Genomic DNA, 15,670 nt, shown 5'->3' on the forward strand with positions numbered 1-15,670 from the left:
AGAAGTGACAATGTGTAATTTCTGAGACTATGTTATCAAAGGCCTTGTGGCTTCTTCTTTTCTTTCTCTTGGACCACTTGCTCCGGGAGAAGCCAGGTACCATGTCATAAGGGCACTCAAGCAACCCTATAGAGACGTCTATGTGACAAGGAACTGAGGCCTCCAGCCAATAGGCATATGAATAAGCCTTCTTGGAAGGAGATTCTCCAGCACCTTCTGAAGACTGTAGTAGCCCCAACCAATATCTTGACTGCAATCTCATAAGAGACTCTGAGCCAGAATATGCTGCTCCAGTATCCTGATTCTCTGAAACTTTTTGAGATAACAAATGCTGGTTGTTTTAAGCTGCTAAGTTTTGGGATAGTTTGTTATGCAGCAATAGATAACTAACTCAGACACCTCATGAATACATTGTTAAACCCTCCCCCAGAGCCCAGGTTCCAAAATTACAACATTGCAGTAGCTTCTAAATAGTGTAAAGGGGAGAAAATGCACCACCCCCACCCCCACCTTGGAATGCTTCTTTAGTGTTAAATAAAAAGACAAGATAATTATCTACCTTCCTTGGAGGCTAATAGGAAACCATCAGGTTTTAGGAGGGAATGTTGAATTTGACTGCAAATGTTGTCTAGACAGCGTGAGTTGGGAAGCGAATTTGTAGACGAAGAATTGAAAAGACTCTGACATCACCCCTTTGACTGAAGGCCAATCCCTAATTTTCAAATTCCATGTTTAGCTGCTACCTCCTCAGAGCAACTAGATTACTAGAACACTAGCGTGACCCCCAGTTTATTGAACTGTCACTTGCTTTGCGCTCCCAGCTTCACCCTGAGAAAGAAAATGCTGCGGGCCAACTCCTGTTCTAGCTGAAGGCGATAATGAGGGAAATCATGCGGCTCCTAAAAATAATGAAAAAGGGAGCAGCGTTTGAGGGTGTGAGTCACTGTTGTTTGGGAGGCAGAAGAAAGAGAGTGGAGAGAGGAGGAGAATATAAGAAGAGCCGAGCAGAAAATAAACACAGGCTCTGTAGACACAAAGCCAAAGGGAGCCCCCAAGCCTGAGGCCTCAGGAAGCTTCGGAGCAGCCTGAGCTGAAGGGCTTGATGGGCAGAGTCACGGGGAGAAGCCTGCACGTGGCTGGCTCAGCCAGGGAGCTGCTACCCACCCACGCACAGTGGGTTGTGGCCAGTGATGTGAGGCCTTGTGGGCCCCCAAATCTCCCCTACAACAGCTGAGCAGCAACATCTACCTCTTCTTCTTGGCAAGAAACAAATACTCATCAAGAAGCCACTTTGCACTCAGCACTGTGCCAAGTCCAGGAAATACAAAAATGAATAAGGCCCTTGGGGATTAGAATTTCACAGGGAGATTGACCTAGGAACCATCATAGAAAAGAATGGGGCAAAAGCAGCAGTAGAGGATGGCTCAAGAAACTATGGGAGACAGAGAAAGGGTGTGTCCTTAGACTGGAGCCTGGAGGTGGGAGGAGAAGAGATCTAGGAGATTACCTGGAGGAGGTAGCATGTGAGCTACAGAGATTAGGAATCATCCTGATGAAGTATGTATCGTGGGAGAAAATAGGGAGCTCAGGTAATTCTTGAACGACGTAATATCACAACTGTATTAGTTTCCTATGGCTGCTGTAACAAATTACCACAACTGGGTGGTTTAATACAACAGAATTTTATTCTCTCACTGTTCTGGAGGATAGAAGTCTGAAATCAAGGTATTGACAGAGCCATGCCTCCTATGGAGGCTCTAGGGAAGAATCCGTTCTTGCCTCTTTCAACTTCTGGTGGCTGCCAGCATTCCTTGGTTTGTGGCCACATCACTTCAATCTCTGCCTCTGTCTTCACATCACTTTCTCCTCTGTGTGTGAAATTTCCTTCTGCCTCTGTCTTATAAAGACATTTGTGATTGCATTTGAGGCACATCTGGATAATCTAGGGTAATCTCTCCATCTCAAGATGCTTAACAATCACATCTGCAAAAACCCTTTTTCCTTATAATGTAAGATTAACAGTTTCCAGGGATTAGGACCAATATTTTTGAGTTGCCATTATTTAGCATACTAAAACCATCTAAGACCTGGATGTGCAGAGACCCTGGTGTGCAGACATTTCAGCATTCCTTGAGCTTAAGGAGAGGGGAAAGATGAGGTAGGCTGGCATCAGAGCAAGAAGGGTCTTACAGACCAGAACTGGGAATTTGGACTTTACTCTGAGGGCAAGAAGGCACCCTTAAAGATCTTACGTGAGAGTGAAGTGGTCAGACTTTCTTTACAGCAGATTCTCTGGGCTGCAGTTTGGAGTAGGGTAGGAGAGGGTTAGACTAAAGGCAGGCCATTACATCTTAACGCTGGGTAAATTACAGGTGTGTGTCCCTGGAGAGAGAGGACCAGGGTTCTCCCCATAGCCACCAGGTCAGAGTTCATCATCAAATGATGTCACTGTGGGGTTTGAAACAGAGAAGTTAAGGCCCTGACAGGACCTCACAAATATCTAATACCTAGAATATGTGAGTAACTTGCTAAATGAAATAAGAAAAATGAGTCTTTACAAAGATTATGGGAATCAGAGTGGAAAAGGGGAAAGTCAGGAGTCTAGTAAACCACAGCGGACGGGCCCCTGGGCCTGCAAGGTCCTGATGAAGGTGCCAGTGCTGATGGGAGCTGCTTCACCTGAGAGACGACACCACAGCACCCAAGGGCAGCCACCATCAATGACTGATATTGGGGTACTAAAGGGTGGCCCCCTGATTCAAGGTAGATAGCTCTTGGTGCCCTTCCCGCTCCAGAGCTCCCCATGGAGTCGGGTGAGGCCACAACTGAGACCACATCCTTGTTCTGCACCTGCCCTGCCGTGTCCTGCTTCCCTCACCCTGTCACAGGTTCCTCCCAAGAGCTCTCCGTAAATAAATCACTTGCACAAGAATCCTTATCTCAGGCTGAAGACGGCCTTCCCTTCTGATGGCGCGGCTCTTAGGACAGTCTTAGCTAAATGATGGGTCAGTAAGCAGAGGTTCAGACAAGTCATCGATGAGTTCTGGGAGAATGCCAATTCTGCACACACTAAAATGTAGAAGGAAAGTTTTATCAACAAAACTGATATTCAATAAGTAGATGCCAAAAATTCAACCGTCTGCACTAAGTAGAGATTTTTTTTCCCCAGAACTGCTTTCTAATTAAAGACTATTCCTTTGGCACTTATCTCACTCTTCCTTGCACTGAAAATTTATGTTTTTATGACATATGTTTTATTTTCACCGACTAAATTCTTAAATCTTCATAGATGAGTCCCCACATTGTGTTTCTTTTTTTCTCCATGAGCCTGCCTGCCACCATAGCTGGCATTCAGAAAGGGCTTAATAAAGACTTCCAGTTCACATTCTCCTGAGTTTGTGTGGGCTGTAGAGTCTACAGAGCACTTTGCGCACTCGAAGTGTGGTCCAGGCACTGGTAGCATCAGCATCGCCTGAGAACTTGTCAGAAATGCAGAATTTCAGCCCCCACCCCCTGACCTGCTGAGTGAGAGTCTCTGGGGGGGGTCCCAAGAATCTATGTTTTAATAAGACCTCCAGGTGATTTTATGAGCACTAATGTTTGAAAACCACTGACATACAGCTGCTCATTCAACTAGTTGGGAGGTGGATTTATTGGAGAGAAGATCATCAACAGAAAGCCACAAAGAAGTACAACAGCAACAGGAATTGAACCCACCCCCGACAAACATGCCTCCGCCTGTGACAAGCCATGGGCCTACTGGGTCAGGCCTGTGCTGCCCCACCCCACCACTGGGACACAGGCACCAGGTCCAACACTGGCTGGCTTGGGCAAACTATTTATCTCCCTCAGACTCTGTTTCCTCATCACTAAAATGGGAACAATCTTAGTACTAACTCATACTGCTAAATAAGTTATGGTATATCCACACAAAGGAACACTATGTGACCTTAAGGATGAAGTAGGGTTATATCTGCTGTTATAGAAAGATGTTCAATTTATATTTTTATATAATTCAAGATTCTGAAGAGTAAGTTGTATGTGGACTCATTACATATTTATATACATTATACACATACACATACATTGCACGTGTGTGTGTTCCACATATGCATTGCATATATGTGTGAAGTTAAAATTAAAGGACTCAGTAACATATACACACAAATACTTATTACGTGTATATTGTGTGTGTGTGTGTGTGTAAGAATCTTCTAGTTTTAACCTCACACACACATGCAGAGAGCACCAACTCTAGGTAGGGTGCTGGAAATATCAGTGAAAATAAGAAAATCAAGATCTTATCTAAGAGGAACTTACGTTCTAACGAGGAAGGCAGCCAACAAAGAAGCAAATAAATACATAGGATAATTACAGATTGTGATTAATGTTGTGAAAGAAATCAGCCAGATGGCATGGTTGCAACTTGGAAGGGGCCTATCAGATAGAGGACAGAGAGGACCTCCAGGAGGAGGTGGTGTTTAAGCAGAAACTGATGGAGGACAAAAAGCTGGTGATCGGCATTACTGGGTAAAGGGCGTTCCAGGCAGAGGGTGCAGCACAGGCTGAGGCTCTTAGATGAGAAGGGGCTTGGCTTCCTTGAGGACAAAAAAGAACAGACTAGTGGAATAGGAGGCCAGTAAGAGGATGGGACAGCATTTTATAAGTTCAGGCGAGGAAGAACAGTATGGGAATGTTGACAACTGTGTTAACATATTGGATTTTATTTGAAGGGTAAGGAGAACCCATCAAAGGGTTTATCCAGGAGACTAGCACCATCTGATTTAGGGTTTTTTTTTTTTTGTGAGGAAGATCTGCCCTGAGCTAACATCTGCCAATCCTCCTCTTTTTGCTGAGGAAGACTGGCCCTGGGCTAACATCCGTGTCCATCTTCCTCCACTTTATATGGGACACCGCCACAGCATGGCTTGACAAACGGTGCGTCAGTGCACGCCCAGGATCCGAACCAGCAAACCCCGGGCCGCCGCAGCAGAGCGCGCGCACTTAGCCACATGTGCCACCAGGTTGGCCCCCTGATTTAGGTTTTTAAAATATCTTTTGGCTACTGAGTGGGAACAGGCTTGCAGGGAAGTGTGAGGGAAAGCAGGGGGCCATTACAAAATCCAGGCAAAATATGGTGCAGATGGTTCAGACTGGGGTGGTGATAGTGGAGGTGAGGAGAAGTGAACAGACTTGAGAATTACATTGGACATAAAATGAGAATTGGACAATGGATTGAAAGGTGAAGGACTGGTACAAGAGTCAGTTGGCTGTTGGTTGATCTAGACTGTCTTTACCTGGGACAGATGTAACAGCTCAGCTTTGCTCCATATGTCACTCATTCTCCAGAAGGATAGCTTGGGCATGTGCTCATGGAGACAGCAGAGACACAAACCAAATGAGTGAGCTCTTTCACAATCCTCTGCTTGAGTCACATCTGCTAATATCCCATTGACCAAAGCAAGTCACATGGATGAGATCAGAATCAAAGGGCAGGGAAATAGGTTCAACTTCTTGATGGAGGAAGCTGCAAAGCCACGTGGCAAAGGGCATGGATACAGGAAGGGCTGAAGAGCGGGAAGACAGTGCTTTTCAAAGAATTGGCAGCTTACATTAACAGGCAGGGACAGGAGACAACAGAGGTTAATACACTTGTGAAAGGTTGAAAATAAGTGTCTATCATTGTCAGTGAAATTATTAAGCTTAGGAAGCCAAGAATTAAAGTGATAAATAAATGCTAGACTTTGAAATGCCTTAGAGCCCAAGGGTATGCCAAAATTAGGGATTCTCTGCTCCTTGGCCTGTTTTATCGCAGTGAAGCAGAAATTACAGGACAGCATGAGATAGACTGCAAACAATGTCATTCTCCCTTTAGTTTAATTATATGTGCTTCCCAGTTATTAGTTACCTGGTGCCTTCCCTGAGTGGGATTCTTCTGGGCCACCCGAGCTGGTATGTTGCCCCCAGAAGACCATAGTAATTTCCCTAGAGGAAGTAGAATTTCAGCTATTATCCCCAGGGAAACCATTCCAACAGTCAGATGGGGGTGATGGTGGTGGTAGTGGTGGTGGTGGTGCTGGTGGTGCTGGTGATGGTGGTGGTGTATTTTCACTATGTGTTTTTGGATTTTGTTTCTTTTTACTCAGGATATAAATTGTAGGCCCTTGATGACACCAATTGTAATTTTTAACCTTATTGGGATAAGAAGGGATAATAAGCATCTCCCTAATTTCTAGACACATAAATAGCAAGGAAACAGAATGTTTAAATAAATGAGCTTTTAACGGAAGGTCCACAGATGTTGCATGCTTCTCTCCATCACTGTAGATCTGTGGCCTGTCTCTGGGAAGGGGCAGGAAGCCTTGGGGTACCTTACTCAAGAACAGTAGATAAAAGTCATGGTCTGGCGATCCCATCTGCTTCCTTGAAGAAGGAAATATTATAAAATAGTAATATCTGGGCCCCAGGCAGTGCCGTTTCCCAAGGGTCCCTGAGTTAATTCAACCAATATGTCCTCTTACATGTAAACTTGGAATCATGATGCGGGTAGGGCAAACAGCTGAATACACTGACTATGTTGGCACGCAGTACAAATGAAAAGGTACCATCTGTGCCACTGCTGAAAAATGATGATGCATAGATGTGACTTTTTTAATGTTCCATCTGGGTATAATTAAATTGCCTCTTTAAAATAAAAAATATCCATATTTGATATACATCCTTTCTGGTAATGATCTCCATCTATCCTTCGTTATTTCTGTAGGATTTATTTCATGAGAAGTGTGACACGAAATATTAAAAGCTAAGAACAAAGTTCTTTGGGGCATAATTGTGATGTTTTTGTTTCTTTGGCTGACTCGCTCTTTATTTTCTTGTCATTTCAAAAATGGTTTCCATGTGCAAAATTTCCTCTGACCTGCATGAAAAAATGCCCTAACTGGATAACGGGGTAGACAGGAAGAAGGCAAATATCAGACTGTTATCTGCACACAGGAGGAAAACAGGACCTGAATTTGCCAGAATACCCAGTTGCCCACATTGCCAAACCAAGAAAAGCTGCAATTAATTTTCCCTCCTAAAAATTGTGTTGGTTCTAAAGAACATCCTGAGAATAACAATAAGGGTAATTATAAGCACAACTTGAATTCAAAGTGACTTGCTTCTGAAGCATTAAAAGCATAAGAGGGAACAAAAGTATGTGGAGGGGACTCTAACATGCCTCTCTCCAGGTACAATTAGAAATCTGAAATCTGTTGTTACCTCACCATGGCAACCTTCATACTTAATTTCCCAAATGTTGAACTTTTGTCATCCTTTTCCTTTGAGGAAGTCCCTCAATACTGCTTCCCCTGAATTCATGTCATGTCCTTGCCTTCAATACCTCACGTTCCTCCAAGCACATGCTATGAGCTCACTTCCCCAAACCAAGAAGAACAGCAAAGACCAGGAAGAATTTGGCAAAGCCCTCAGCAAAAGCACACTAGATGCATTCTTTCTGGTTGATGGAAACCAACAATTAAACATATCTCCAAAGGGTCAGTGCCAACTTCAAAAGCAGAAATTTAGCCTCTTGTTCTACTCAATTCCATTTTAATAAATACTTATTAAGTATCCACTGTATGCTGGGAGCCTCGCAGAAGGAAACGATTAGAATAAACCATATTGTCTGATCTCAAGAGGTTTACAATGTAGAGGGAGAATGAGATCCAAATAACTAGAAAGCAGTTCTCAACGTGTGATCCGAAGGCTAGCAGCATCAGCATCACCCAGGACTTTGTTAGAAATGCAGACTCTCAGACCCCACCCCAGACCTTCTCAATCAGGATCTCTGGGAGTTGGGCCCAGCAATCTGCATTTTCACAATTCTCCCAGGTGATTATGATGCTCCCTAAAATTTGAGAACCACTGCTGTAAAGCAATAGAGCACAAGCGCTGTAAGAGAGACATCAAGTGCCTCGAGCAAAGGGAAAATCCATCTGTTCTGGAAGAAGGGCTTCCAGGAATGACAGTATTTCCGTGAAGCTTTGAAGTTAGTTATTCCGTGAAGTTAGTTAAGATATTGAAATGGAGGGAGTGGAGTAGGAAGAAGACATTGTGGGTGAGTGAAACATGAGCCAAGAAACAGAATTGAGAAAACTGAAGGTAAATCAAAAAGTCTCGATTGATTAGCATGAAAGGAGACAGAGATGAGGGTCAGGAGATAGGTTGGGGTCTCTAGTGCCAGGCTGAGGAGTGTGTGCCTATATCATTGGGCAATGACAAGCCACTCAGATTTTTAATCAGAAAAGTAATAACATTGGAGCAGTGCTTTTGGAAAATTCATCTCAGAGTTTCCAGAGGATAACTTGGAGTAGGAAGATACATAGGGAATGGGAAAACTGCCAAGTTAACCATTGCAATAATTTGAGCAGGCGATAATGAAAGTTTCAGCTAGGGAGTTTGCAGGGGAGATATAAAAATGAGAGACTTAACTGAAGAAACTTTGACTAGATCAATAAGATTTAGTAACTGATTCAATCTTAGGAGGGAAAGAATGAGGAGAATCCAAATCTTGATTCACAACAAGGGATTAGTCACGTCAAAAACCAAAGAATAAGGCAATTAGGAGGAGTACTTGGTTTGGGGAGGGGTTTGTTTCTGACATAGTTGACGTTCTGTGGTCCGGTGCATCATGAAGTTGGAAACGCAGGCATAGAGTTTATAATAATAATATCTGTAATATTTTGACCGTATAGGCTATGCCTGGCATTGAGCTAGGCGCATGACCTATATATCATGTAAACCTTGCACTGACTTTGTGAGCAAGGCATTATTATACTCACTTTTATTATTTAGATTAATTCTGTTACATATAACAGAAAATCCAGGATAACAACGGCTTAATCACACGGAGATCATTCTAACATGTAGAAGAAATCAAGAGGTAGGTAGAGCAGAACAGATATGGCGTCTCCAACAATGTCATCAGGGAGCCAGATTCTTTATAATGTCCTGCTTCAGCATCCTCCACTGGGGAATTCCATCCTCAAGGGCACTTCATCATTCAAGATTGCTGCTGAAGCTCCAGCCGTCAGGGAATGATGGATGAAAATCTGGGAATGGATGCTTGTTGAAAGAATGAATATAAAGAATGGGAGGTTGAAAGAAAAAACCTTGGAGAATGACTACAAGGAAGGGCCAAGTGTATGCACAGGAAAGAGAGAAGAATCTTCCAGCACCATGTCAACAAAAGGCAAGAAAGCACAAGGCTTCAGAATGGAAGAAGTAGCTAGGTGGTGTCCAATGGTGGAGTTCATTGGAACTGAGAAATACCTATTGGAGGGGAGAAGGTGAGGTCTTGGGTGACCTTCAAAAGAACAGCATCATTCAAGTGTTCTGTAACAGCAGATCTTAGAATTAAGGAAATATTAGATGGTGAAGTAGCAGAGCACTAATTTCTCTTCCATGAAGATTGGCGATACAGAGAAAGAGAGAGATGGTGCTACTGACTGAGCTTAGCAGTGTTGAGGTAATGTTTTCATAGATCAGAAGACTGAACACAATTTCCCTTTATGATGTCAGGTCTCTCCAGAGACTGGATTTAAATCGCTTGAGTGTGTAGGCTGGGACAACGAAGCTCTTCTTTCATGATCAGCAGCTCTAGTCCACTTCCCCCCGGGGGAAGTGAAGCAAGTGTTGGCTGATATTATATCATAATAAAGGGCTGATATTACATTTTTTACAGGCTGTCTGATAAGCTTAATTAATTCATTTTTGTTTTCCCCTCCAAAAGCTGGATGGAAACTCGTCTAGCTCTGACTTGGATTCTTGAAGAAAAATTAAATTGCAAAAGTCAAGATGTTTCGTTAGCCTTCTACACTCCTCCAAGGTCAGCAAAGGCTCTGCGGGTGCTTTGCAAGGCTGCAGAATCTGGAATCGCAGGGCTACAGCTCTATTTCAGCAAAAATAAATATCAGATTACAACACATTGTTTTTGCAGCTGACTGAGGCTTTGGTGTAGTGGATATTTCATTCTGCAATTGCAAATAAAGAGAGAAGTTGTTGGCAGGGCAAAGTACAATGTTTGCATCATTTCTTTATAAAGCCATTTTCTCCTCTCAAGGAGTGCATTCCCAGAGGATTCCCCCCGCCCCCAGCAAATGTCTGGGGCTTCTGCAGTGCTCAGCATGCATGGCTTGCTTTGAAGGGTGTTAAAAATAAAGACAAATAGTTGAACCAGTTCTCTTGGTACCTGTCATTCCTTCCTCCCTAACTTCCCCGCTAACCCTTATCTCCCCCCCAAGGCCCCCAAAACCCTTGTACTACAAAATTATGAAAGAATAGCAAGACTGAACTCACAGCATGCCTTTGCAATTCTAACTTTTTAACCAGAAACAAGTGAGCCATAAAACTCTAGAAGCTAAAAGCTGCCTGAGGCAAATCCAGATCTTCTGACTTTAAAACAGCAACACATCTTTTACCATTTTAGCTATTTTGAGGTAGCTTTTCATGCACATGCATGCTTGTTGAATTAAATATGTTTCATTTTTATCCTTGTTTCCTTCTGGAGAAATTGCAGGTTTGAGAAGGGCTCTTGCTTTCTACCTCTTAAATTAAAGAATCAGTTTGAGTGCCCAGGGTAGGCATTAAGTTATCTGACTATGAGTTTTCTATCTAGATTGATGAGGCCTGGTCCTTCTTTGGAAACTGGGTACATTTAGAAAATGCAGTTGTCCTACTTGAGCCTGCCTTTTAGTATATTGGTGTTGTCACAGGTCTGTCTTAGTTTAGATCCCCCTGAAACAAACCCTAAGATGAGGTTTTGAGGGCAAGTAGTTTATTTGGGAAGTGATTACAGGAAACATTGGTTGGGAAATGGAGAAGTGAGCAGGAGAGAGAAGACAGCCAATAAAGGGTATCTTATTGAGAAGTTGCCACTGTGGGCTACTCATGCTTGATCCTACTGGGGACCTCTGGGAGACATGTAGAGCATGCACAGAGATGTCCCATCTGAGGAATGGGAAAGCTTGGGCATTTATCAACTAACTCCCATCAGTCATTGGTTGACAATCCTGGCCAGAGATGTCAATTCTTCCCAACTTTATCTATAGATTCAGTGCAATCCCAATCAAAATCCCAGCAACTATTTTATACATATCAACAAATTGATTTTAATGGGTATATTGAAAAGCAAAAGACCTAGAATAACTAACGCGATACTGAAACAGAACAGAGTTGGAGGACTTAAACTACCCGATTTCAAGACTTATTCTCAAGATACAGTAATCAAGATGGCATGGTATCAGCAAAAAAATAAACACATAAATCAATGGAACAGAATAGAGCTCAGAAATAGACCCACACAAATATAGTCAATTTATCTTTGACAAGGAACTCAAAGGCAATTCAGTGGAAAAAGGACAATTTTTTCAATAAACAGTACTAGAACCTAGATACATACCTTACACTTTTCACAAAAATTAACTCAAAATGAATCATAGATCTACATGTAAAGTACAAAACTATAAAACCTCCAGAAGAAAATATCAGAGAAAATCTATATGACCTTGGGTTGAGAGATGTGTTTTTCGATGCAATACCAAAAGCACAATCTATGAAAGGAAAAATTGGTATGTTGGACTTTATTACAATTTAAAACTTCTGCTTTGCAAGAGACACTGTTAAGAAAATGAAAAACAGAAAGGGAGAAAATAATTGCAAAACACATATCTGATAAAGGACTTTGATATTCACAATATACAAAGAATTCTTAAAACTCAACAATAAGAAAAAAGCCACTTAAAAAATGTAAAGATTGTTGGGGCCAGCCCCATGGCTTAGTGGTTGAGTGCACGCACTCCGCTACTGGCAGCCTGGGTTGGGACCCCGGGCGTGCACCGACGCACAGCTTGTCCGGCCATGCTGAGGCAGCGTCCCACATATAGCAACTAGAAAGGATGTGCAGCTATGACATACAACTATCTACTGGGGCCTTGGGGAGAAAAAGGGAAAAATAAAAGGAGGAGGATTGGCAATAGATGTTAGCTCAGGGCCAGTCTTCCTCAGCAAAAAAGAGGAGAATCGGCATGGATGTTAGCTCAGGGATGATCTTCCTCACAAAAAAAAAAAAAAAAAAAAAAAAGCAGTGCTTTCTTCCAGCTTGTTCTATAATGCCAAGAAGGTCTGCACTCTAACAACTCTTTCTTCTAAGAATGTCTTAAAGAAATCCATAGTACAGTTTATCAATTAGAGGTGCTGGCTGTGTTCCTTGGCAGATTGTTCAGAAATTACTTAATCCCTGCACATCTGACATTCTTTCTTTACCAAAATGAAAAGGGCAGTCCTTGTTATGGGATGAATTATATCCCCCCCAAATTTATATGTTGAAATCTTAACCCCTAGTACCTCCAAATGTGACTGTATTTGGAGAATAAAGAGGTAATTAAATTATGAGGTCATTGAGGTAGGCCCTAATCCAATGTTACCAAGAAGAGGAGATTAGGATACAAATCTGCACAGAGGAAAGACCACGTGAAGAAGGAGGGAGAAGTCGGCCATCTGCAAGCCAAGGAGAGAAACCTTAGAAGAAACCAACCCTGCCGACACCTTTATCTTAGACTTCTAGCCTCTAGAATTGTCAGAAAACAAATTTCTGTTGTTTAAGCTCTCCAATCTGGGGTACTTTGTTATGGTAGCCCTAGCTGGCTAATATAGTCCTTTCACCTGCCTGAATTTTGGGAGTGTTGGGAGGAACCTGGTTGACATTTAGAAAAAGCTTAAGAATCCTTTTTTACAAAAGTCGAATTAAAATCATTATCATGGTGTACCTACTTAAAATTATGATGTAGCAGCTATTTATATTCCAAGGTATATAGCAAAGATATTTAATCGTTATGTTTAAAATAAAGTGTGGCATGGAGGAACATATCAAATTCCAAGTTCTTGTGATAGCCCTCTCCGTTCCCTTCGAAGGATAAAGGACATAGTACTTGTCCATCAGGGCATTGTGCTCAGAGGCATAGTGGAAGGAGAGGAGACTTGAAGAAGTTGAGAGATGAAATTACGTTTCATAAAGACAAAACGAGAAAAGATGGGGGAAGTAGGAAGAGGAGCTGGCACAACTGAAGACTTTTGGAGACTAAGGGAGAAAGAGGAACAGGAACAGGAAGTTCTAGTCCTCCTATAGGAGTAGAACTTTGGGTGCAGGGAGAGAGGTGTGTAAGAAGGGTTATGGATAGGATACACTGTAGTGTCTCCTCGTTCTCCCAAAAACATTGTCATAAGACTTTCACATTATTCTCCAAGGATTTTGATTCAAGGCTCCAAAATTCATGGTGCTTTTCCCGATCTTACAAAATGTTAAAAAGGTTGTGAAATGAAAACAGGATAGCTTAAAAGACAGCTCACCATTTAGTACGTTTCCTGAAAATTTTCCACAATGTGAAACACAATGTAATATGCTATAGAGACATTGATTAAGCAAAGAGTATTTGAAAGTTTACTTTTCCTTTCTTTTGATTTCTCCAGCTTTCAAATATCTGCTGCTCTGTCCATCTGTTGTCCTATTTTGATTGTTTTGAGCAACCAGATGCAGGAGGAGAACATTATTGCCTTTTCTGTTTTATATAACCCTAGAGATACAAACATAATGTTCGTCAGATTTTCTGTTGTAGGGAAAAATTGCGAAGGACAGAAAATACACCAAAAAAATTACTCGGTGTTTTCAAAGGAAAATTAGGCATTGTCTAGCATACCCTCCAGACTATCTGATTCTATGGGGTCTTTCCACCTGTCATTATATCAGTGTTTTTTATAAATTTGTAAATTGTAAATAACTGAAAGAGATGCAAACAATTCTGCAAATGAAAGAGATACAAATGAACTTGGAGGAGGTTCAGTTAATTACCCTCCCTCTCTGTGGAAGAAGCCATTTTGGCACCAATTAAGCAAATTCAAATTCCTTGCGATGTTCCTGGTGGCCTACATATGTGTATTCTTTTTGGCTTCTCCTTTGAACTGATTGTAACATCTTACTGGTTCCCTTGTTAATTAATGAGTTAAATAATATCTTTGACACGTGCCCATTTTATATATGTATGAGTTGTGAGTTTATCTTTTCTAAAAAGTTATCCTTTAATACTTTCATAAATTGACTGTCTTTAAGCTTCTAGGAGCCCAGCTGAATATTAGTCCGACCTGAATTTCAACTGGGCACAATAAAGTGAATTACTCTTTTGGAGTGAGGAACAGCAGGGGGTGGCTGGGGACCAGCATAGCTGAACTGACCTCTCCATACCTCAGTCGAGTTTCAACTGTGTACATCTCCAGTGAACCCAGGGGAACCGAGTTATGATCTGCATGACATTTTTAGCCCTGACGTTCAGTTTGACTTTCAAGTATCATAGCGTAGAAAGAAAAGAAACCCCGTTAATCCAAAATGAAACAGAATATTTTTCAGCTTGGTACTACACTATCTAGTCCAATGTGAAAGAAAATCCGTTTCTTTTTGCCGCTTCCTGCTGATTAGCATGAACTCAGCTGGCCTTGAGAGGTTTAACCTCTTCTGAAAGCAGGTACAGTCATTGCTGTGAGCCAAAAGCGAAACAGAAGAGTTGGAATTTTCAAATTCCCCTGAGGGTTGTTTTTTTTTGGGGGGGGGGGGAGGATATATTTAAAGAATACTTTTAGTTTACACTGAAAAGTTACTTTAATTCTGTTTCATTTTCATGTATGAAAGTAAAGGTAACATTAGAGAAGTGTGCTGACAACTTCCAGTGGGTATAATACCTGCCAAATGTTGCCAAAAAATAGAAGATGTTGCAAGAGGTTGTCTCTGTGCACATGATCCGATCAAAAACGCATGCCATATGCTTTTGCAAAGGAGGAAAAAAACCGTTTCCATCTACTCTTCTAGGTTCTGCACTGGGGCCTCTGTAACAAAAGACAGATTAACAAGGGGCTGGCCCGGTGGCGCAAGCAGTTAAGTGCGCGCGCTCCGCTGCGGCAGCCTGGGGTTCGCGGGTTCAGATCCCCGGCGCGCACCGATGCACCGCTTGGCAAGCCATGCTGTGGCAGCGTCCCATATAAAGTGGAGGAAGTTGGGCATGGATGTTAGCCCAGGGCCAGTATTCCTCAGCAGAAAAAAAAAAAAAGGAGGATTGGCAGATGTTAGCATAGGGCTGATCTTCCTCACAAAAAGAAAAAGAGATTAACAAGAGAAAAATGAACAAAAGTTTATTAACATGTACGTGTCCTAGGTACATGGGAGAAACTCAGGGATCAGTAACTCAAAGAGGTGGCTAGAACTTAGCCCTAAATACCACCTTCAACTAAAGCAAAGGAAGAACGGTGTGGCAGATGTAATTTATGGAATGGCGGCCAGGAAAAGTACGGTAAAGAAGCATGAGGTTTGTTATGCAGATTTAAGCTTGTGCCTTCTCTACTGATAAGAGATTCTTGTGATTTAGAGTCATCTTTCTCTTCCTGGTACAGAGAGGGAAACACCTTTACAAATAGAGATTTTTTTTTATAAGTGCAAATGTTACTTACAAAAGAGTAACTTCCACTCTATTTTCAGAACTTCTCCTATGTCTGCTGTTTCTTAAAATAATCAGCTCTAAATAACACTTATGTCAAAGAGGCGGAGTCTGGGCTGGCACATTCTAGTCTCCCCCACTTCCTACTATTGCCA

Source organism: Diceros bicornis, chromosome 19, assembly GCF_020826845.1.
Source record: "Diceros bicornis minor isolate mBicDic1 chromosome 19, mDicBic1.mat.cur, whole genome shotgun sequence".
Classification (NCBI taxonomy): Eukaryota; Metazoa; Chordata; class Mammalia; order Perissodactyla; family Rhinocerotidae; genus Diceros; species Diceros bicornis.